Genomic DNA, 21,827 nt, shown 5'->3' on the forward strand with positions numbered 1-21,827 from the left:
CCATTAGCATTTATTTCCACTTGTTTATTCTCTGTGTCACCCACAGCACTCACTGGCAGATAAGTGGTAGTAGGCACCCTAAGTTTAAGAACAGTTTATGAAGAAAAGCCCTTGATAGAGAACAAATTTTACCCATTAAGCTAATGTGTTCTGGGAATTGAAACTTCTATTATTCTATTTTAGTGGTGAAAACCCTCCATCGAGCTTGTGGAATGCCAGTGTTTCAAGTGATGGGAAATTTGCCCATGTCTCATCCATTCTTCAAAGTCTAGGTGAAGACCTATCCTCTCTACTGAATCTTCTTGGCTTCTGCCTGCTTCTCGTCATTACCCTCAGCACTGAGCTGCTATGTCCAAGATATACACTGAATTCCTAGTTACATGCTGTCTTAGATGAGCGTTACGGGTATCTGTCCTGCTGCCCCGCCATAAGCTCACGCAGGTTGGGACTGTGGCTCACACCCAGTCTGAGCCAGTTAAAGAACAGCCTCAAGAAATGGGAGATCCTAACTTCTCTCTGCATCTTAGGACCTCGGCAACTCCTAGCCTCCCACAAACTACAAAACACTAAGAATCTGATGATGTTACAGCTTCTCTTTGCAAAAATAACAAAACAAAACAAGACAACGCATCCATATGAGATTTCACAGTATGATGAGAGGGAGCGTCTTCAAACTCTCTGGATCTCCCTTGTTCCTAGTATAAGGATTTCCTGTTTCCCATGTAGTGCTGAAAACAGCATAGACTTAGGTGTCTGAAGGCCTTGGATTCAAATCTTGGTCCTGTTACTTACTAACCACCTGACTTGATTAAGTACTTAATTAAACTCTTTAAACCTCAGTATCTGTATGAGGAAAATGAAAAAGAATGCCAGGACTCCTCTTATAGGGGTGGCATGGGGTGTTCAATTATAGTCAACCCCCTTCCTCTGCCCTCCCCTTTGCCTGTATGCCCTCCCTACTTCCAGTGGCCCCCTGGCTATTGGAGCCTGACCAGACATGTGGAAACCAGAACCTGCCCCACCACAAATGTAAGGCCAAGGAGGTCAAAGCCCGTCTGGAATTTTCTCCTCTAAAATATCATCTCCCCTCGGACTGCCATACTAGGCCATTCAGAAAACATGATTCCTCGGGTGGAGATCTTTCTGCACAAGTTTAATGGTCTCTCAGCCTCTCCTGATCAATCTTATCCCTGTTACATGGCCCCACACCCCTCAATGTCCTGAGACCACTCTCTCCTGGTGGGATCTTCCCTCTGAGCAAACCCCCACCTCTTAACCGCTGAAGGCTCATATTTTCCCTGCTTCCAAGCTGTTTCCAAGATTGCAAAATGTTTGATTGTGGAGCCTGTCAAATGTATTCATAATGCAACTTTATTTCTCAGAGAAAATTTCCATGAGAAATCAAAGTCTCAGGAGGGCTGGCGCCCTGCATTTATGATCCTTGGATGTTTTAGAGCTTTCTGGAGGGTTTCTTTATCTTTGCACCCAGATCACGGGGGAGGGGACCCTGGGGAGTAGCATGGGCTGCTGGGGAGGGTGACAGATGAGGAGTCAGAGCATCTGGGGTTTGGATCTGTTGTTTATGAGTGATTGTGTGAGCAGGAGCAAGTTTGCCGACAGTTCAGTCCTTAATGCTCTCTTCCTTCTGCAGTACCTTTGTGATGCCTCCCCCTCAGTCTCCTCTATGGTCCTCCCCTCCAGCTTTCATCTTGTGCCCCTTTCCTATCTCCCTGCGTGAGCCCCTCTGCTCCTGCAGCTCCCAGTGCAGCCCCTCAGGGATGGCTCCTCAGTCACTATCTGTAGCCATTCCAATCTCCAAGTTCATCACCACATGGACATCTTGCTGGTGCCCAAAGATCAGAATCGGTACACCTAGAACCAATCGTTTCTGCAACTCATTCTTTCCCCTAGAGTGCCTGCCTCAGTTATTAGTGCTCATCTTCTCTTGGGGAACAATAGGTCTTGGGAAATGTCTGATCAGCCCCTCCCTCACCGTCTGAACTGGAGGCTGAGATGCCCTCACATCTGCCCATCATGCTCCATGACCACTTGCCTGGACCCTTCCAGAACTCTCCTCCCTAATCTCTTCCACCCATAGCAACCAGCTTTTCCCGTCTCCCACTCACTAACACCAAGGGCTCAGCTGATTGAGGGAATTCTCCATACTTCCCTAAGATAGAAAGATTCAGAGAATATTATCTCATTAGACCCTTCTGGCCCTATTGGTCTTGAGTTCAGTTGCTGCCTAACTCCACTGCTCGAAACCCTGCAAAAGAGCCTTGCCTCTGGATTCTTTCCCTTTCTCCAGCTCCTCCTAACCATTTCCAGGAGAACTTCTCAAGCATAGAGGAAAAGTCTTGTGATGTCCTCCATAAACTATTCCTGCCTGCCTCCCTCTCTGGATTCAAACACCTCCCCAGGGGCTTTCAGTTCAGGGTACACTTTGGTGCTCTGCACCTCCTCACACTCACCAGGCAGGTCCCAACCCACCATGCCTGCATCTTCTCTTCCAGCTGTTGGAGTTTCTTCCCTACTCCCTTTGCTACTTTCTTTGCAGTCCGTCACCTTCTCCTCCGAGGGGTCTGTCTGGTGGACTTGTCCTTATTCTTCAAGGACCATCTGCTCCCCACTTATACATCCACTTATACAAGTCAAGTCTCATACTTCCTCTGGAGTTAAGAGCATTTACACATCCACTCTCCACCCTCCCTTCCCTCCTGTTTATACATCTGCCCCTCACTCACGCATTTGCTCCCCACTTACACATCTACCTTTCAATTACACATCTGCTCCCCACTTATACATGTGCTCCACTTACACATCTGCCTCCCACTTACACATCTGCTCCCTACTTATACACCTACCAGCCACTTACATATCTGCTCCTCACTCACACATCCACCCCTCACTCACACATCCACCCCCCACTTACACATCCACCCCCCCACTTACATATCCACTCCCCACTTACACATCTGCTCCCCACTTATGCATCGACTTCCTACTTGCACACCCACCTCCCATTACACATCCACCCCCCATTTACACATCTGCTCCCCACTTACATATCTGCCTCCCTCTTACACATCTGTTCTCCCACTTACACATCTGCCTTCCTCTTACATATTCGCCTCCACTTACATGTCTGCTTCCCCACTGGACTTTAAGCTCCTTAAAAATCCTGTTATTTCATTCCCAGAACCCAGCACAATGCTGGCACAAAACACAGGCTTAGTAATTACATTTTGATGGAATGGTTCCCCAAATCTATGAAATAACATCTATAACAATCTCTTCATTTGGCATTTGAGACACTTTCTGCTCTAGATCCATCCACTGTTAGTTGTTCCTGTTAAAGCACTTAGGTTACCTGCACCATTCATGCTCCCATGATCATGCCCTAAGCATACCCGTCACCACTGTAGGACTTTCTGCTCCCTAACTTCCACCACTTCTCATCTGTTCTTTGAAGCTCAGCCCAATGATGCTTCTTCCTTTTCCTTATTCTCAAGCCAGGACTCACCTCCTCTTCATAGGAATTCTATAGGCCTTTGATTCACTTTTATGCTTCTTAACATTTTGGACCTTGGAATCAAATGATGAGGTGAATTTAATTCATCTGTGAATTACTTGCTATTTGGGACACTCTGGCCACGTATAGGGTCTCCATCAAGGTTGTACTTCTCATATGTATCATGGGTCTGTTAAGACTCTTAAAATTCATTCATCCCCATTTCTCCTTCCCCACAGCAACTCTCTAGTGGTGACCACCCATCTCTCCCCTGGACCACAGCAAGAGCCTCCTAACCAGTCTTTTTGTGGCCACTGTAGCCAGTAAGCAAACCTGACCAAGTCATCCCCTGCTTAAAATCCTCCATGACTTTCCAGGATTCTTGGGATAAAGGCCCAAACCCCCACTGGGGTCTCTCACCCCTGTGCCCCCCTGTGTCCATACCCAGCGTCTCCCCCATGCTCTCTACATATGCTCTCCCTTTCAAGTGCTCTGGATTCCTTCTCACTCAAGGTCCAGGTCAGGCTGTTCCTTTGCAGAGAACATTCTCCTTTTCAGCTTTCCCTAGTGGGTCTGGTGACCCCCTACCCATCCCTCTGAGCTCTGCTCAATCGTCAGTCCTCCTCCTCCTGACTCTACACACACACACCAGCTTCTTTGATTATTTATGCAGCATTTGCCAGTGTGTCAACCTCTTGGCATAATTATTTGGGCAGAGGCTATGTCTCTCCATTCACCACTGTCTTCTCTTTTTGCTTCTTCCACATACACATACCCCTAGCTCAGTGCACAGCAAAGCAGGCACTTGGGCCATAGGTGCTGGTATGCATGTGTTGCCCATAACAGCCTGAAAGAAGGGGCTGCATTTGATTCACTTTGGTTGGGAGCAGGAAGGACACAGTGTATGTGTCCATGTGTAAGGGTGAATATGGGTATATACAAAGTTCTAGCTGGTGGCAGATAAAACAAAAAAACACTAAAGCCCATGTATATAAATTTAAGAAGCAGAATAGGAGTAGCCTGGAGTCAAAGCTCATCTGAGAAAAACAGAAGGTAGACCAAATGCAGGCTTCACTGCAGGCTGTCCCGAGAAATTTGGGAGCAGGGTTTGTTATGGGCCACGGGAGCAGGGTCGGGGGATGGGCAGTTTACAGGCCTGGGCTTCTTCCTCCCAGGATGTGCCTTACATTGTTTACACGAACAGCTTTTAAGATGATAAATAATTTGAATGTAGGGACTGTATTCTATCTATCTTGGTTTCCTCCGCTCCCCATAACAGCTCTTGATAAATAGTAGAAGTTTTGTAAGCATTTGCTGAATTGGATTGAATTTATCCCGATCACCGCCTGGGCCATGGTAAGATTCATTCATTCATTCGACATTTATTGCATGCTTACTGTTCATTTGTTCATTCGACATTTACTGTGCACCCACTGTTTGCCAGGTCTGGAACGACACTGGTGAAGGAAGCAGGTGAGTTTTCTGTGCGCCCAGAGCTCACAGAGCAGAGGGAATTGGACAGTACAGTTAACACTGGGCCAGGAAAGATCAGGAAGCCATGGGATCCCAGAGAAGAGGAAATTAACCAAGACCTGGGATGGAGGTAGTGATCACGGAGGACTTCCTGGAGAAAGTGATTCCTAAGATGAGACTTGACAGAGGAGTAGGAGTCTGCCAAGAAAGGGGGATAAGCACAATGAGTATTTGAGATAGAGAGAAAGTATATGTAGAGGTTGAGAAAATTCTACATCATTCACCCATTCACCATGGCAGAAGTGAAAAGGCTGCCCTGGTAAGAGGAGGTGCTGGGCCAGGCACTTTAAAACATTCATTTTTATTGAGTCTTTAAGATAGCCCTATGAGGCAAAGATCATCATTCTGTTTTTCACATAAGGCTCAGGAAAATAAAGTGATTTGAGGAGATTTGCCCAGCTGGTCAGCAGCTGGGCCAGGTTTCAGACCTATGACTCAGGTCTTTCTCATCCCATCCCAGCCACTCATGGATGCTGAGGCCATGGAGAAGGAAGGGTAGCTGTGCTGGGGAGACACTGGGAGACCAGACGTGCCAGCCCATCCCCAATGATGTGGCCACAGCTTGCATTCCTAGGCCTGCTGTCTGGTCCCCACTGTAATTAGGATTAGCTGATTGGCTGGGACGGGAGGGGATGTTAGAAAGGCCACCTCTGTAGACAACACTTTTGGCCATAAAGTGTGTTGACCTCTTGTCTTAGTGTTCAAATGAGGCCCCAAACCAATTGCTCTCAGAGCCAGCCTCTGGCTACACAGTTTGGAAGAAGCTCCACAGGCATGAAGGCTTCATTATGTAATTAGATCTTTGGAAAATGAGCTAGCTATTCTTTAGCCACTGCAATCAGAAGGCTTGATTCAAGGCTCCAAGGGGATGGTGAATGGGTATCTCTCTTGCTCATTGCTGCTGCTACATGAAGACTGTGAAACAAGTAGTTTCCAGGGGGTCCCAGCCTCTTGGAGGAGGGAGGAAAGCTTTCCTACCTTTATCTTCCTACAGAAAATAGCTTGGGAGTTAAGGACAGTGTTTCTCAAACCTGAGTGTGCCTCAGGATCACTGGGTGGGCTTGTTAAAACACAGATTGCAGGGCCTTACCCCCTAGGTTTCTATTGAGTTGGTTTTGGGTGGGCCTGAGAATTTGCATTTTAAACAAGTTCCCTGGTGATGCTGTTGCTGCTAATCTGGGGACCTCACTTTGAGAACTACTCCCTAGAGTGAACCGAAACACCTGACCCCCAGCTTCCGTGGGTAGACTCCCTACTAGATCCCACAATCAGGGGATCCCTGGGTGGCTCAGCAGTTCAGTGCCTGCCTTTGGCCCAGGGTGTGATCCTGGAGTCCCGGGATCGAGTCCCGCATAGGGCTCCCAGCATGAAGCCTGCTTCTCCCTCCTCCTGTGTCTCTGCCTCTCTCTCTCTCTCTCTCTCTCTCTCTCTCTAAGTCTATCATGAATAAATAAATAAAATCTTTTTTTAAAAAAAAAAAGATCCCACAATCATAGCTGAATTACTTAGCCCTCACATGTGCACAGGGTTTGCAGTGAGCTTCACAATTTAATGAGAGAGGGAAGGTAGGGGTGGTTCTTATTTTTCAGGTTAGGAAGCTGAGACCTAAGTTCCCATGGCTTGGAAATAGAGCCAAGTCTAAAACCTGTTGCCCATTAGAATAGCTCACCAGGTTTAAATTTGCACAGGCCGACCTTCAGCAGTAAGCTATTTCCCTTAGCTCAGGAGAGGGGGTCACTAGCTAGTTCTTCCATTCTTCCTGGGCATCCATCCAGCTAGACCGCCTCTCCTACCCTCTTTCTAGTTGGATAAGAACAGCCACCAATTTCTCTCCAGTAAAATGGAGTGGTAACGACACATATCTCTTCCAAGCCTGGCCCATATTAACCTCCCACATGCTTTGCTCCTAAATGCTTAATTTCCCACCTGTTTATCAATGTCAATTTCCAAGGTGACTTTGGAACTCATGAGAACCTGGGCCCCCTCTATGTGTGTGGAAGAGGATCACCCATGAGTTGAATAGCTACCCAGAACTCTATGTAATAAACCCCTACTGTACTAAGCCACTAATTTTGAGATCCATTTGTTTCAGCTGCTTAACCTGCTCTAATTAAAATGGTTGGTTTCCTCATAGTATGATCCAATTCTCGTACCAAAATCACTTGCTTTCTAAGAACGTAGATTTCTCTGCCATCCCCCATTCCTACTGAAATGGATTCCTGGGGCTGCACAGTTGGTAAATCTGTATTTTGAAAAGGATCCTGGGAGTTCTTATGTACAATGAAGACTGACAACTGTATTCTAGATCTGGAGTTGGCAAACGATGGCCCGTGGCCAAATGTTGGCCTGCCACCTGTTTTTATATAGCCAGGGAGCTAAGAACAGGTTTTACATTTTTAAATGGCTAGACACATCAGAGGGAGAATAACAGAATAATATTTTGTGACCATGTGAAAAGTATCACTGGAATACAGCCATGTTCACTTGTTTATATACTGTTTTTGACTGCTTTGGGGCTTCAACTGCAGCTTGAGCAGTTACAACAGAGACCATATGGCCTACAGAGTCTGAAATATTTACTCCCTGGCCCTTTACAGGAAGTTTGCTGACCCATGTGCTAGATCTTAAAACTCCACTTTAGAAGGTGCCTTCTGTTGAATGGTAATGTGTAGCTATGGCATCATAACCTGTAGACTTAGAGTCTCCGTGGCATGGACAAATGAGGACAAATATTACCATTCATTCATTCATTTATTTATTCTTTTAGTAAACATGTATTAGATGCTCTTGAAGTGCTGGGCATTGAGATGCAAAAGAGAACATGGTAGGTGAATAATACATAAGCTTGGCAATTATGCTTTTTCCATTATAATGACACTCATTATTAAATAAAACGCTAAACATTAACTAACTTCTATTTACTGTATAACCGTGTTACATACTGTTGCTCAGGGATTTTTAAGGAAAACATTAATAAAAAGGCTCAGGGGATCCCTGGGTGGCTCAGTGGTTTAGCGCCTGCCTTCGGCTCAGGGCGTGATCCTGGAGTCCCGGGAGAGAGTCCCACATCGGGCTCCCTGCATGGAGCCTGCTTCTCCCTCTGCCTGTGTCTCTGCCTCTGTGTGTGTATGTGTGTGTGTGTGTGTGTGTGTGTCTTTCATGAATAAATAAATAAAATCTTTAAAAAAAATTAAAAAATAAAAAAAGCTCACACTAGGAGATGAGTGCAGCTATTGAAGATCCTGCATTTCCTAGGAATAGTGAACAGTGGAGACTGTACTGGAAGCAGTTGGAGACAGAGTCAGAGAATTCTCTGAATTCTTTTTCAATATGGAACATTATGACCCAGTAGAAGAAGCAAAAATGTCTCGAAGGACAACATATAACAGGAACAGCAGAAGGGGAAGAGAATCTAGAATTCCTAGAGATCACATAGGGGAAAGAGATGTGAACTGGATATATCTGATATATCTGAGTAGCATGGCCCTGGCTACTCATCAAGCTCAATGGCAAGAGGGGAGCAGTTTTGCGTTATGAGTTAGAATTAAGTTCTAGGTACCTCTTGAGTCCCGTCTCTCCCTACTTTTTATTTTCATTTGTGCATGCCACAACAGGTAGGCCAGTCAGAACAAGTTGAATAATCAATTCAAGTGATGCTGAGGGCAAGGAAGATAGAAAGCCAACTCTAGTGTGATCTGAACAGAAATTAATGTCTGAAGGCTCTAGTCTAGAGTTGGAGTATAGGTAAGTTGGAAAAGTTTTCTAGGTAGAAATCTAGGTATACTGATACCTAGAATCTAGGTATACTGATTTTCAGTATAAGTAGAGTCTACATTTTAGGTCAAAAAGGTACATATAACTCAATAAAATGAGTTCCTAAAGCAGGATCCCTTTTTAGAAGAAAGAGTCAGATGAAAACAAAGTGATAGTGTCTTGCCACCACCACTTAACCTGATCTAGACTTCAGGGTCAAGCCTTAGTTCTGATGTACACAGCTTAAAGTCAAGGCTAGAGCCAGGACAGAAGTTCAGACAAGCACTGGAGTCCAAATAGGGAGGCTCGGCACTCAAGAGGTACCTAGGACTGATTCTCACTCATAAAACGAAACTGCTTCCTTGGAGCTTAAGGTGTAGCTAGCTAGCTGACAAAGTTCCAGGTAAAATGATGTAAAAGAAATCACTGGGGGGACTTGTAGAAAAGTTCCTCAAAGAGCACTGATTTAAGAAGGCAGGATATCTTTTTCCCCTTCCTTCCTTCCTGCAACCTCCCAGAATACAGATGTTGTAGCAGCCATCCTGGGCGTTGAGGTGACTTTGAGATTGGAAGCATATGCTAGGATATAGTGTTGCTGAACAGTAGGAGTCTGAGTATCTAATAACCCTGGAGCAGGCACACCAGACTTTGGATGATCTATCTCTACACTTCTTCTGTGTTAGATTAAAAACAATTTCCTATTTTGCTTAAGCCAGTTACTTGGAATTTTCCATTGCATGATGTCAAAATTACTCTCGATACTTCACCCCATTTAGTAGCATTTTCCAACATGTAGTATATGTGTAACTGATAGTACACAAGACAACTTTATTTTATTTTTTTAAGATTTATTTATTTTTGAGAGAGAGTGGGTGTGTGTACACAAGTAGGACGAAGGGCAGAAAGAGAATCTTCAATCAGACTCCCCAATGACCGTAGAGCCCAGAACATACAACCCATGAGATCGTGACTTACGCAGAAACCAAGAGTCAGATGCTTAACCAACTGAGCCACCCAGGTGCCTCAAGACAACTTTAGGTAGTTATTAGCTCAGACAAGCATGGGTCTATGATGATGTATGTATTTTAATACATACTAGAGAAAATATAGCCAGCACTTCAAAACTGTGATTTAAAATTTTTTTAATTAAAAATTAAATTAAATTTAAAAATTTTAAGTTTTTTTTTTAAACAAAGAAAGTAGAATTGGAATGACTGAATGTTTGCAAGCAGTGCCATAGGGAATGGGGCTGAGATTGGACCTGTCTTGTTTGGGCTTACCTTGCCCATGGCAGATTCTCAGTAAATGTCCAAATGAATGACAACATACATAACTATCTTCATGACTGGCTCCAGTTTTTCCCAGCACACCTGTTGCCTCTCCTGTAGCCCACTCTCTCCAGTGCCCCCGAAGAAAGACCCTAAGCTTTTTCCTTGTATGTTTTCTCCAATCTTCTAATATGCAATTTTTCTTTCCAAAGCACAGGGAAGCAACCTGCTCTTAGGGCTTTTATTTTTCAGGTTTTATTAAACGGAGCTATTAGCCTCAGCCATTTTACAATTCCGTGTTGATCTCTTTCCTGCACTGGCTCATTGGTTGGGCCCCATTTCGTGTGGTTGAAATAAAAGGAAAACTGCCTCCCATATAGAAGATCTATGGCTGCTTGTTTCTCTTGAGCATAAATATATTTATCACCTGTGGCCAGTCAGAGCCCTAAGTTCTTGCACCCTCAGGAAGGAGGAAGGAAAGAGGAATTCCCTCGCTTTCAACCAGCTCGGGTCCCACAAGGCACCTCTCACTCTGGACACCTCCCTTAGTCTGTGCACTGCCCTAAGCTCACCAGAAGACTAACAATGATGCCTCGGGCCTGCAGACTACCTTACAGGTTTCAGAGTGTTTTCAGATCTCCCTCCTGAGTTTCTGCCTGCACAAGCACATATGCTCTCATGCTCACTGGCCACTGCAGAAATCTGAAAAGGGCTGGGAGGAATGTGTAGGTAAGGAGGCTCAGCCTGGAATGGAGGACAAAGGGAATATGCAAGGAGGGGTAGTAACATGCTGGATCCACACTGAGATGAACCATGACATTCATTACAGGAATAGGGCTGAGAGAGCAAATGGGAAGCCCCATGAGTAGCGGTAGTGGATGGTGGAATAAAGGACAATCCAAAGGTCTTGGGTGGGAAGGCTGAACCCACTGAGAACCTGCTAGGGCAGGGTGAGAACAGAGGCTTGTACAAAGTGGCCTGAGGGTAAGAGGTGGGGTGTGGTTGGGAGAGTAATAAGCAAATAGCTCTTTGCATCTGTCACTTCATGTTAGTTCTGTTGGCACACAGAGATGGGAGATGTTCACAACAATGAACTTGTTTTTAAATGTTGGAATCTGTCAGTCTGACCTCCGTAGGTGGTAACTGCCCTACTTGTAAGAACATCCAGTATCAGCAGTATCAGATCTGAGCCTCAGGGCAAGAACCATGGAAGCCAGGTCAGGATAATGCCCTGATTCTACAGGTAAGGTTTATCACTGTGGTTCAATGACTCTTACCCAAGGTTATAGTGATGATGATGACCAGAATCTAGTCCAGATGCAAATCTCCAGGGTCCAAGCCCAGAGCCCTTTCCATTACCCCAGTGCCTGGGCAATTTATGACTCATAAAGTAAGGCATTTGGAATGATTTCTGTACCATAGAAGGTACTTGAAGTTATTTGCTGATGAACTGATTGAGTTGTAACTTTGGTAAGGCCATTATATCCCTTTCGGACTCCTGCCCCTTCAGCATTTCTCTGAGTGGCTGGCATCTCTATCTTCTTGAGTCTTTTCTCCTTGACCTTCATTCAGCTTTGTGGTCCCTCTGATTACTTCTTCATTTCTCTCTTCCTCTTCCAGACAAATCTCATTAAGAGCAGGAATTGAGGGTTGGCTGTAGATCTGCTTTACGTTATACTCCATGCAGTAGAACTAGGTGGGGACAGTGGTGTCTCATCCCCTCTTCCACCCTTTCTTCCTGCATAACTGGCTGAGCACCAGGCTCTGTGGAGGAGCAAATAGGAACTCAGGGGGACAAATGTAGTAATTTTCAAGTAATTTTCCCGTGGATGGGCTCTGGACCCCTTGGAGATTCTGATGAATGATCTAGCTTATCTCCCTTCAAATTGCACATGTTCCCTTTCAACCAAAATTTTGCATGAAATTTCAGGGGTTCTCAAACTCCTCAAACAGCATTCTCAAATGCTCTGGTGGCCCAAGGATCCATGGGTAAGTAGTGGTGTGAGGTCTACGGATGAGCAAACCATGGGTTATGGCTCTATAATGTCCGCAAAGGTGGAGAGGAAGACAAGGCTGGAGCTGCAGATGGGAACTAGGGAGGACAGGGCCTCAGGGCTAGCTTGGGGTGATCCTGGGGAATGTAACATGGAGGGGGAGGACCAGGGGTCCAAACTGGGTCAAGCAGAGACCTTGCAGATATGACAGCACTTGACCTCAGTGTGTCAGTTCTTCCATCTGAAATGGCAAATGGTAACACTTCCCTCACCAGCTCATTGGAAGACTGAGAAGGTAATGAATAGGTGGGACACCCTTGCTCCTGTGTCTGTCATTACAGATCTTGTGCTCCTCCAGAACAGCAGCCTTGCTTGTTACCCTGCATCTCTAGCTGTAGCATAGTGCCTGACAGAGCAGGCACTCCTTACATGCCTTTGAATAACAGGCACCAGACTTGGCACGGTTTGAGCATCTACTGAATACATATTAGATAGAGAGGGATGGAAGAGGGGAGGAAGACACTTGACTCTATCATGAGGTGGGTGACATATCAATTTTGGAATTGCCCAACTTACATAAATAGATGTCTTCCTAATATTATACCTGTGTGTATTGAAGTCTGATAAGAAAAATCCTATTCTAATGACTTTGATGATAATTTCAGACATACTTCGCTTCTATTTCCTCTTGATTGAAAATCGGGAGTTACCTAATATATTGGCCCCTAGAGCATTTTTCCTTATATATAAGAAAAAAGAAATGCTCAGAAAATCAGCTTTTAAGTGCATCAATAATAATGTGGGGTGGGGGATAGGATCACTGGTAAACCTTACATTTCAAAAGACTGTCATTTGCCAAGAGGAGACTCTTCGAATATCTCACCTGCTCACCTGCAGAGCCTCAGGCAGGGGGAAGAGCAGGAGAGCGCTTGCAGCCCAGCTTCTGAATTGAATTATTAGCTCATTTTTAGGCTTTAGGAAAAGCACAACCTTGCAAGATTAAGTGGCTTGCCCAAGGTCACTCAGCAAGTTCACTGTGGAGCAGAGCAGTGACCATTGCTGCTACAAATGAGTATTTAGAGAAAAACCATAGTTTCATAAAACCACGGTGATTTATAATGTAAAAAATCCTCCTCTCTGTTCTCAGCTCTTTCTGAGCTTTGCTGTGAGACAATGTTTACAGAGGAAAGATGAGAACAACTTGACACACCTGGGTCAAAATCCCAGCCCTGCATTCCGGGCTGTGACGCCCATGCCCTTCTTGGTCCAGCCTCCATGTCCTGGGTCTGTGTGGTCTCCACTTGTAGGTCAGTTGGGCCCTGCTCCTGGAGCTGAGTGTTGGGAAATTAGAAGAATCCAGAGAAAAGTTGCCACGGCAACAGGAGAGTGAGTAGTGGCGGCTGCTATGGAAGGTGATCTATGGCTCAGAGCACGTCAGAGGGTTTGTTTGCTTCCCATCTGGGCCCTTTAAACTCCTGGGCATGTGTTGGAGGAATGTTAATGCTACCCCCTGCCTCATCTCACTCTTTTCTAGGGCAGCCACCTGGGCTCTGGGCACCACCCACTGCCAGCCTCCCTGAGCTAGTGGCCAGGGAAGTCTGGGGAGCTGCTTTGGTTTTCAGCCGCTTTCTTCACTAGGTAATTGTCACATCACATCTCAGAGCTGGAAGGAGTCTCTGAGACCTTTTTGGCCCAATACTCTCCTTTGACATTCAGGGAAACTGAGGCCCAGAGAAGGACAGTGATCTGTTGAGAAACACACTGTGGATGTGGATGTCTTAGTCTGCTCATGCACCATAACAAAATCCACAGATTGAGTGATTTCAATAACTGGCATTTATCTCTCACAGTCCTGGAGTCCAGGAAGTCCAGGATTAAGGTCCCGGCTGATTTGATTCCTGGTGAGGGTTTTCTGTCCACTTGCAGATGGCTGCTTTCTCTGTATGTGCTCACACGGCCTTTCCTCAGGGAATACTCCTGGAGAGGGGGTGAGCTCTCTGGGTCTTTCCTTAAAGGGACATGGATTCATCATGAGAACCCCACCCTCATGACTTCATCCAAACCTAATTACCACCTAAACGTCCCATCTCCAAATACCATCACCCTGGGGGCTAGGGCTTTAGTACATGAATTTGGAGGGACACAAAGTTTCAGTCTATAACAATGAGTCCAGCACTTTTTCTGCAGCACTGTACTGCTTCTCTAATGCAAGTCAGAAGGGCAGTTTAGAGGCAGGAACCTTAACACAGTGACCTTGGCCAAGTCACTTCCCCTCCTGGGCCTCAGTTGCCTATTCTCATAAGTGTGGGGTTGGACTTAATGATCTGTGATTCTCTGCTTTGTTTATGGAAATGACATTTAACCTTTTAATGACTTAAAGGTAGGTCAGAGTGAGACTCTCAAACCAAATCCTATGATCCCACTAATTTTTCCTGTGTCTACCCAGAAGCAATAGCTGCTCTCAGGAGCCAACCAGGGACTTGGTCATGAAGATTCCTCCATTACAGCGTTCAAGTGCCGTGACACTTTTCACACTGCATAATTATCATTTGTCATCTGCCTCCTCAGTGGAACATAGGCTTCTCTGGCAAGAAATGGGTCTTGCTTTCCTTTGGCTCCCTGGTGTCTCCTATAGAGCTTGACACACAGCAAGTACTCAGGTAGCCTTTATGAGATGCATTAATAAACCCCACTTTACAAGATTCAGTCCTTGGAGTCCAAGGGAGTTGTCTAAAAGAAAATCTTCAAGCCCAAGCTGTAAGTGCCTGTTACCCACTGTATTTACTAGCTTGTCAGTTCCTTCTACTAAGAGGCAATCCATGGGCTGCTCACCAGCCTGAGAATCAGAAGACCCTCCAATGAGCCTATTCCTGGGGAAGCCATTTCTTCTCTCTGGCATTAGCTCTAATGAGAGGTTTGGGCATGATGGTCCCTTTTATCTTTAATTGCCCATAATCCCAAGATATCCAATCAGCAGTCAACAGATAGCAAGCATAGTCACTAAGGTTAGAATGGGAAGGTAGAATATTTTATTGTTTTAAAGGGTTTTTTTTTAATTTATTTATTCATGAGAGACACACAGAGAGAGGCAGAGACACAGGCAGAGGGAGAAGCAGGCTCCATGCAGGGAGCCTGATGTGGGACTCCATCCCGGGACTCCAGGACCACATCCTGGGCCAAAGGCAGGTGCTAAACCTCTGAGCCACCCAGGGATCCCCTGTTTTAAAGTTTAATTACAGCTGAATCTTTGGAACAAGAGCAGTAACATGGTGGGACTCACCCAGAGGGGCTCAATCAATTGTCCAGCTAAGTTGGGAGGAGCAGGCAAAGACCACAGGTCAAGTTCAAGTTGATGAACGAAGGCAGGTTGGAGCAAGCATGTGTGTCCTAGAGGTCAGGATCAGTGACTAGGTGGACAAGGTTGATCTAGAGCAGATGCTGTCTGCTTCCTACTCACGAACCCTCCTAGGAGGAATGGGGAGCATCAAAGCCAACAGCTGAACCTTACTCTTGATGACACTAAGACAACTTCATTATCATTTACTCTTGGAGATGATCTTAGTAATTATCAACCCACTGACTTTATCTGAATTAAATCACAAGTTTTAAGCTAGTTTTATGATTGCATAATTCTGGAGAAAGCCCAAACTCTTCAGTACAGCATTTAAGGCTCTCCACTCTCCCTTTCTCCTGAGATGCTCTGAGCTCCTCTCAGTTCATTAGAGGTACCATACTGTCTCATGCCCTATACGTGTGCTCCCTCCCTTCTCTCATATTTTCCTCGCTAATTTTCTCTTACGGCTCAAAACTCAGTTCAGGCTTCACTTCCTCCAGGAAGCCTTCTTTGAGTTCTCCTTCCTTAAATCTAGATCAAGGATCCTATTACAGGTTCCCACAGCTCACAGTTTTCTCTTTTATAATACTCACTAAAATATTTCTTTATTTCATTGCTTTCCACTAGGAACACTCAAGGGTGGGGGCTCTTTACTGCTTATCTTCAAGGCCAAGCACAGCACAATAATCAATGAATATTTTTTAAGTGAACAAATGGATGACAAATAAAAAAGTGGAATATAGCTTTCAAGGTCCAACTATAGTATTTCTATCAGCACAGGACAAAAATGGTTGGGCTTTAGGTCCTTGAGAACCTCATACACTCCATTAATGAATAATGAGAAATGTTTGCAATTAGCATACTCTTTGCTGGGTGGGAAATGCTGTGGGTGGCAAATATACACACCTTCAGTGTTTTATGTACTCAGCATTACCTATGCTTACATGATTTAGCAAATCCTGTGCATGTACTATGTGGTGGATACTTTAGGAAATACTAGAATTCAGCTAGCCATAGGGTCTCCACCAGGCCCTTTTGCATGGTAATGGAGAGTGGAGGAAGACCTTTTGCAGTTTCTTAGTGAATCTGTGTGCTCCATCATGCTGGTGTTTCCTTTGGGGAACTCTAATAGGAAATGCATTTTTTGTGAGTTTGGTTGAGCAGGGAGGATGCCAGAGGCTCAAAGGTGGGAGGGTAGGGTAGGGCAAGGAAGATGTTGAGGGTGAAATTGCATAATATACAGAGGATAAACTCTATGAACTCCCTTGAGGAATATTCTGGTGGGGAAGACAGTCGTTCAAGTGCTGGTAGTACTACCCCTCTGGCATTTCACCTCTCCCTGGAGGTGCTCCCACTTTGATCCTTCTTCTGCCTCTATCTGTGAAAGAATCTCACTCAACATAAATACAAAACGCTCTAGGGCTGAGCTAAGAGGAGCTCTCCAGAGAAAGGTGGGATGGGAGGGGCAATGCATCTTTGCTGCCCTGAGTTTGCCTCCCTGCTGGGGGTTCATGCTGATACCTGCTCTCCTTCCTGCTTGTTGTTAGGGAGACCTATTCCTCCCTGCCTCTTACTCAGCTGTGAGAAAAATCAGAGCCACCTTTTGGGTTTTCTCGGCATCACAGACATAGGCTTAGTTTTCAGAAAGATCTTTACCAAAAAGTATGGGAAATTGACAGAGACAATATTTTTACCATCCCTAAAAAAAACCTCACAAAGCAAAGCAGTAATACAGCCATGACAGAGACCTCAACACTCCTGTCCATCATAGCTGGCCAACCAGAAAATGCTTCACGCTTCTCTAAAGGAATATGCCAAGTACCCCTTCGTCTAAGCTGTGGGTGTTCCCATCTCTAGTCCTGTCCTTTCAAGGGGAGACCCAGAGTCTGTGCTTTTGTGGTTTCACACACACTAACCAATGCAGCATGAGAAAGTACCACAGAGAGGAGACTGGACATGGAGCCCGGTTGTATTGTATTGTATTTTATTTTATTTTATTTTATTTTATTTTATTTTATTTTATTTTATTTTATTTTATTTTATTTTATTTTATTTTATTTTATTATTTTATTTTATTTTATTATTATTTTATTTTTTTTCCGATTGTATTTTATAAGATTGCTTCACATATATGTGTCCCATTCCACATGTTCTTCTTACAGTGTGACATCGACACTCATTCAGCAAGAAGTAAGATTTATATTCCCTCTTCTTGAACTTGGTGGACCTTTGTAACTTCCTTGATTAGCAGAACATTGTGGTAGGGCATTGCGTGACTTCTGAGCCTAGGTCACAAAAAGTGATAGGGTTTTCACCTGCTGTCAATTTGCACATTGGGGGTCCTAAGCAGACACGTGAGAAGTCTGGATACCCTAAAGCTGCCATGTTGGAGAGACAACATAGAGAAGCCACATAGAGACAGAAAGAGATGCTCACAGAGCCCCAGCTGCTGGCTATCTGAGTCTTCCCAGTATCAACCGCCAGTGAATGAACCTTCAGATGATTCTAATTTCCAGTTCTGGAGGCTTCCAACTGATGGCCCACACATCAAAGTTCAGAGAAAAGACTTTCCTATTGTGTCCTATTGAATTCTTGACCCCCAATCTGTAAGCATAATAAGTGGTTGTTTTAAGCCCATTAAGAATTGGGGCAATTTTTTATGAAGTATTAGATTAATCAGAGCAAATTTGGAGAGCATTTTTCACAGCTTCAGTGCTGAGCTGCTTGTCGAGTTCCATCACCGTCTACTTTCCATCTTGCTGTTGACCCTTGGTACCTTTCACTTCTTGATTCCTCCCCATTGAAGGCTTCATCTTGCCCCTTTGTTTGGATGTTGCTTTTTTGGCCACCATCTTTATATTCCTCACTGGTGATGAAATTTCTGCATCTGCTGGCTTTCCTCCTCTGCTCTCTCTTTCTACCATCTTAGTTCAAGGTCCTCCATCATGGCACAGACTTTTCATGTGAGGCCCTGGAGAAGGGCCTGGATACCAGGCATTGGACAGTTTGGAAGGAAATGTTCTCTTTGGTTGTCTTAGCTCAGGCTTGCATTAACAGAATATAACAGAATACCATAGAATGGGTGGCTTAAACATTTGTTTCTCACAATTCTGGAGGCTGGGAAGTCCAAGATCAAGGCATCAGCTAATTCAGTTCCTGGTGAGAGCTCTCTTTTTGGCCTGCAGCCAGCTGCCTTCTTGCTGTGATCTTAACATGACAAAGAATAAGCAAGCTCTGCTCTCTTCTTATAAGACTACTGATCCCATTTTGTAAGCTCCACATTCGGGACTCTAATACCTCCTAAAGGCCACACCTCCAAATACCATCATGTTAGGGCTTCAACATACAAATTGTGGGAGAATACACACATTCAGTCTATAATACTCATAAACCTCACCTTCTCAGGCAATACTCACCAAAACTTAAACTGTCCAGACACAACCCCACAACCTTCTTATTCTTCAGGGATAGAGAAAAGAGATTGGAGGTGCAGATGACAAGATCTTTCTGTTTCCCAATGAAGACCACCATAAGTAAAACACTGGGAGCAAATGCAAAGAGACCCCAGGGACCAAAATATCCAAAGATGTTAAGTGTCCCAATCAAATATCCATTGCTAAGAAGTTCTCCCAGGGAGTCAAGTAAGGGCCTGTCCCAGATCCTCCTTTTCCGGAAGTGATGGACTTGACACATGAGGAGCCAAGAAAAGTTTAGAGTAGGGAATGTCTCTGGGACCTGAATCCACTTTGAGAATGAGCTAGATGCTTTGGAAAAGTGATGGATGAGCCTGAGTCACCTAGTTGGAAAGAATCCAGAGGTAGGAATCAGACAAGATGAAGTCCTTGCTCTCCCCTTGCTTTCTCCGTGTGACTGCAGACAAGTCACTTTACCTCCTTGAAACTTCCTTTCCTTTCTGTGAGTGGGAGTAACTCCAGACTGTTTGTCTCTTCCTGGGCTGTTCTGGGGATCCGATGACATAATGCACAGGAAGATGCTTTAATTGTACACTTACAACATGCCATACTGTGTGCGGGGCACTCTACCCATATTATGTCACTTACTCCTCATAATAATCTTACAAAATAGGACTCATCACCCCATGTTATAGCTAAGGAAGCAGGACAGAGAGGCCCTACGACTCACCCAAGGTCACTCAGGTAGTAAGAGGTGGACCTGATATTCCAGTTCAAATGTACCTGGTGCTGGGTGCTGAAGACAATGTTCTTTCTGTTAGAGCACGGTTACAGCTATTGTTGTTGTTGATTGTATGCCTCTTCTATGATCCATAGTCTTAGTGCAGGACACATAGTGGTGCTTGGGCATCACGAAAGGGTACCCGATTGTTGTCAATTTTCTTCACTTTCAACCCCATGAGTCACATCCCAAATGAATTAACCAGATTTCTGCAGGGCTGTCTTTCAAGGAGGTCTCAATTCCTAATATCAAGGTCCTGAGGAACACGGGGCCAGAAATGATGCCCCCAATGATGCTGATGAGAAGACTATTTCTAGGCTCTGCTGATGGCATTAGTGAGGTGAGACAGCATCCTCTAACATCCACCCTGGGAATGGCTGATGTGAGGCTCAGTCCCTGTAACTGAGGGGGCAAAAAAAAAGGAGTCTATAATGCAAGCCTGAACAACCTTTCCAGATTGGATTGAGCATAATTCCAGCACATTCCCCCATCCAAAATGCTCCATAATTGCCTTTTCTGCTCAAAGAACAAAGTCCCTAAATGGGCAGCCTAGCATCACTGGCAAAATAAGTAGCTAGGCATGCATGCCACACTTTGCTTTCCAATAAATTAGCCTGGAATGTGTGGATTCCGACCACAGAACATCAACATAAGGGGAAATGGAAATGCAGGTGCAAGACTTTCATCAAGGATAGGTCTCCTGCTGGGGGGAGGCTAGAGGGAGGGAGCTCTGGCTCCCTAGCAATCCAAACCAGGTCAGGGCAATGTCACTCAAAGACCTTGGCCCATCTTTGGAAGCAGGTTGGAGGGAGGGGCATAGGGATTCCATGTCTCTCAGCTGGAGTGAAACTCAGAAAGTACAAAGCAGATCCTTGATTTGTGTTGGGAAATATATCTCCAGGAACTATTTGATTTGAAGAATCCCTACTGGGATCCTTTCTTGAGCACAGCATGGTGGAGTAGAAAAGCAGGACTTGGGAGAGCTTTGCAACTGTTATTTAGGAGCCTGCCACTGGGGCAAGTTCCCAGCTGTGTGTGTGTGTGTGTGTGTGTGTGTGTATACATGTGCAGAAGTGAGCAGGAAGCAAGCATTGTCAAAAACAAGAGGCTTATGGGAAGGTACCACATCATTGATTGCACTGCAAACAGCTAAAAAAAAATACAACAGAAAGCCAGTTGGCCTTTTTGAAGCCCAGTGGCAATCTTATTAAAATCTTCCCTTCCCCTCCCCCAAGACTTGGTTTTTACATCTTAACTTTGCAGCTTACTTACTCCTGTGACCTAGTTATGTTACATACTTACCCTGCACCTCAGTTTTTTCACCTGTAAAATGGGATTATTCTATGCTCATCAGGGCAAAGGGAAGGAATCAAATGACAAGACGTGTGTGAAAAGCACTTGCGAACTTTAAATACACTTTAAGATATGCTTTTGAGATGGGTAGAGGGTGAACATAAATGGTAGACAAAAAAAGCAAATTTCAAAGCAGTGTGTTTCCTCTTCATGGGAATGAGGTCTGGAGGGACTCTAATCCTCAGAGATTGTGCCTCAGGGCTCTGAGAAGATTAGTTCCACAGCCTCTGAAATGAATCGGAAATTGAAAAGAGAAAGCTAAAGTGATTGTGTATGTTTATTTGAGTTGGGGACCTGGGAAGAGATCTCTGTGTTATCCCAGGTGGAGGTTAGTGGGGGAAGTCCAGAGGATAGTCATACCATCGGGAGTGTGGAGACCCCAGACAATAGTCTGAGCCCCAGGAGAAATGGGACCAGAAAGAATACTCATGGAAAGAAATCTGCCCGCCTCCCCAGGCTGACCCTCTCCACGTCTCTTGAAGCTAGAACCAAACCAGACGGGATGGTATAGGGGCTGAGCCAGCTCATATACTTTCTGCTCGGAGCACCCATTTTTCAGAGAACTGTAGCAGAGCTGAGTGTGTGGTGGAATGAGGGTGTTGGGGGTGACCATAACAAGTTACGTGGTATTGAGGTGGCGGGCAGCTGGTGTTAGGGCAGAAGGGCTGTTTCCAGTTGCAGGAGAGCCCCCCCCTTTTCTCTCTTCACGTTCCTTGGAACCTCACATTTTATTCAGGTAGGGGCCTGGGGGCTGTCTCCATCAGCAGTGCTCTTGAGCTCTGCTCATGGGCAGTGGTAGGATGGGAGGGGGGCTCAGGATCAGTGTGGGGACTGGTTCTGAACCTCCAATGGCAGAGCTAACAAGCACTACCTGTGAACAAATCTGG

At 45.1% G+C, this 21,827-nt stretch overlaps 1 protein-coding gene and 1 long non-coding RNA gene across 6 annotated transcripts in view; one reads left to right on the forward strand and one right to left on the reverse strand.

Moving 5' to 3' along the window:
* Positions 1-21,827, reverse strand: part of ASIC2 (acid sensing ion channel subunit 2) — a 995,000-nt gene that overhangs the window by 314,887 nt on the left and 658,286 nt on the right. The gene's annotated exons all lie outside the window — the stretch shown is intronic.
* LOC140606295 (uncharacterized) overlaps positions 13,433-21,827 on the forward strand; it is a 100,149-nt gene continuing 91,754 nt past the window's right edge. For 3 of the 4 annotated variants that reach the window (XR_012008645.1, XR_012008643.1, XR_012008644.1), the window contains exons 1-2: positions 13,436-13,500; positions 13,594-13,697. This is a non-coding gene — a long non-coding RNA (uncharacterized lncRNA). Of the gene's footprint in view, positions 13,501-13,593; positions 13,698-21,827 lie in introns of all 4 variants that reach the window. The other variant, XR_012008646.1, reaches the window with a different exon arrangement.

The sequence above is a fragment of the Canis lupus genome, chromosome 16 (genome assembly GCF_048164855.1).
Source record: "Canis lupus baileyi chromosome 16, mCanLup2.hap1, whole genome shotgun sequence".
Lineage (NCBI taxonomy): Eukaryota > Metazoa > Chordata > Mammalia > Carnivora > Canidae > Canis > Canis lupus.